This window comes from Lissotriton vulgaris, chromosome 11, assembly GCF_964263255.1.
Source record: "Lissotriton vulgaris chromosome 11, aLisVul1.2, whole genome shotgun sequence".
Classification (NCBI taxonomy): Eukaryota; Metazoa; Chordata; class Amphibia; order Caudata; family Salamandridae; genus Lissotriton; species Lissotriton vulgaris.
The window spans coordinates 710,128,396-710,131,407 of NC_141699.1; the positions used below are offsets into that span (position 1 = coordinate 710,128,396).

Below are 3,012 nucleotides of genomic sequence, written 5' to 3' on the forward strand. Positions count from 1 at the left end.
GGTCTTCTCCTCTCCTTCTCCTTCTTCCTTGACTCCTGCGTCTGGCTCTGGGTCCTGGTCCCTCTGGTTCTCCGTTGGTTGGGCTTATTGTGCTCCTTCCTCCACTGTAGTGGGTTACGCAGCAGGGTCCTCTTGGGCTTGTGCTGGGCCGGGTCCTTGGGGTGGCGTCAACTTCAGGGCTGGGTCCTTCTGCTTGACCTTCCTGGTTGGTTCTGGTTTCTTGTCCCTTTGTTCTTGGCGGTTGTCAGGAGGTCTTTTATCTTGGTGTTGGTGGCAGGGGTCCACCATTGGTCTTGTGCTCCTCGTGTTTGGGATGTCCCCCGCTGCCTCGGCATATGTCTTTGGCTTCTCTGAATTGGGGCACTGGTAGTAGTTTTAGCCTTCCCCCCACAGAAGTTGCACATCTTCTTGCCTGTGCACTGGGTCGTGTTGTGCCTGCCCCACTTGCAGATCCTGCAGAACTTCTTTGCGCAGTCTTTTCCAGAGTGGCCCATGGCCTCGCACTTCCTGCAGGTGAATGGTTGTCCCCGGTACCTGATCCTCACTTCGTCGGCTCCTAGGTAGAAACTTGCCAGTGGTTGTTTCATTCTGTCTCTCCCTGTCGGGTCTTTGTGGAGGTTGATGGTTGCTTGCCAGGTCATGTTCCATATTTCGTTGACATGTCTGACCTTGGCGGGTCAGTTCATGATGGTGCCGTACCTCTGGAGAAGCGACACAATGTCTATGTCTGGGATGTGGGGGTTGGTCATCTAACTGTAACCCTCTTCTCCATTGTCGCCGGCGCCCATCCTGTTGTCAGGCTGAAGGTGCTGTAGGGTGTTTCCTTCTTCTTTCCCTCGGAAGAAGTCCCAATATTTCCTGAAGAGGGCCTGGGTGATGAAGTTGAGGAGGAAAATCATGCCTGATGTGGACGGCTGGCAGCTCAGCATCTCTGCCACGGGAACCCTTGCTGGCTTGAGGACCTTGTTCAAGAACAAGTCCCTGTCCAGTCTGGGCCCTTCCTTGTCTTTTACCTCCCACCCCAAGACCTGGGCATGCTGGTGGGAGACATTGTACCATTTGAAGGGTTCGAAGGCGGTCCATTGCCTGATTCCTGACCTCACTCTTCCCCCCACTCCCTGGTTTGGCAGCATTGGAGTTTCCAGGTGCACCTGCCTTTGGCCCTGAAGTCTTCAGGGCACCAACCTTCCCAGCGTTGATGCTTGGTTCTGCCGGTGCAGCCTTTCTTGCCACCTTGCAGCCCACCTCAGGGGCCTGAGGGTTGGGTTTCTGGTCGTCCGGTGGTAGGATGCCATCTGGGATGGTCACTTGGGCTCTAGTGTCCATTTTGTCTTCCATTTGGGGGATTAGGGGCTTACCGGTAATTTTTGGGGTTACCACCTGTTTATCGTTTTCACCTGAGGTCCTCCGCCTGGGTACCTGGGGTGTCACCCAGCAGACCACAATAGTCTTCAGTGCATGAAACACTGTCCAGTCACACCCTAGAGCTAAGGCAAGGGTTATAGGTTTTGCCACCTAAGCATGTATCCCCTTGCCAGAGGTCTGGGTGTTGTACAGGCCTGTGAAGGGTGTTAGGAGGTGTTTTAAGTGTCCAGCATTAGTCCACCCAAATGCCAGGAAAAAGAGAGTTGTAGGGAGCGTACATTACCGGTGCTCTAACGCTGACCACAGGTCCTTTGGAGTTCTATTTTGTGTTCCTAAGAAACAAACACACACCAGCACGCTGGTCCCCCTCCTGCTCGGTCAAGAGCTCGCTGTGCCGATCACAACATTTGCATAAATTAGCATAAAGCTAATTTACTCACTTCCAAGTCAAAGTCGTAATACTGTCAAAATCAAAATTTTACTAGTGCAAAAATTGTGCTTTCAAACTGATAAGAACAGATGCTAAACTTGATCTTAGCCAAAAGGACGAGATGATGGAGGGAATGCTGAACGATGCAAATATTCACCCCGGTCACTGATCTTAGTTATTTCCATCATTTTTTTTGCTCACCACGCCACCCCAGTTTGAACCCAGCAATATGTCAGTTAGGGCAAACATAGCAAACACAAAAAAATTATGGATGCAGTGTTGAAACTTTTCAACCACTCACACATAATCAAGAGATATGGTTTGAATCCATCATTCTGTTGCTCATTATCCCATCCCAGTTTGGATGCAGCTATATGCAAATTAGTCTTAGCCCTGCTCCTCATGGGAACAGTCCAGCCCGAAATTCCTAGACAGGTCCTTCCTGGACCGCAAACAACCATCCTGAAACTGGTTTCCAGGTATCACCCCTCATTAGCCAGGCTACCTAGAATCCAGTGGCATAGTGAGCACGGTACCCACATCTGGGTGTACCCATCCCACTTAGTGCGACCAAAGCAATAAAAAACAGACGATGCAAGCATTCACCCCCTATCACTGATCTGTGGCACACTGAGCACAAAACCGGTCCCAGGAAGCTTTTTTTCCAGCACAGGGAGGACCTTGACCAGGCAGATTGGGCTGGACTGTTGCCATGACGAGCAGGGTCAAAACTGATGTGCACATAGCTGGGTTCGAACTGGGGTGGCACGGTGAGGAAAAGAACGATTGATTCAACCTAGGTCTCTTGACTGGGGATGAGTGGTTGAAAAGTTTTAGCACTCCATCCATTATCTTGTTGTGTTTGCTATGTTTGTTGTAAGTGGGCAAGAGTATGCCCAGACATGGGTCTCTCACTTGCTGTGCCACTGGATTCAAGCTAGCCTGGCTGTTGATGGGTGATGCCCAAAACTGATCCCAGGATGCTTGTTTCTAGTCCAGGGAAGACCTAGCCTGGCAGTTCTGGCTGGACTGTTCCCATGAGGAGAAAGGCTCAAGACTGATTTGCATATGGCTGGATCCGAACTGTGGTGGTACAGTGAGCAAAAGAACAATGGATTCAATCCAGATCTCATGACTGGCAGTGAGTTGTTGAAATGTTTCAGCACTCCATCCATCATCTTGTTGTGTTTGCTAATAACTTTGGCACCAGTTGATGA

The 3,012-nt window shown here is 50.5% G+C and overlaps 1 pseudogene; it reads right to left on the reverse strand.

The window, feature by feature from the left end:
- Positions 1 to 1,745: 1,745 nt before the first annotated feature.
- LOC147683362 (U2 spliceosomal RNA) lies at positions 1,746 to 1,923 on the reverse strand (annotated as a pseudogene).
- Positions 1,924 to 3,012: the final 1,089 nt, after the last annotated feature.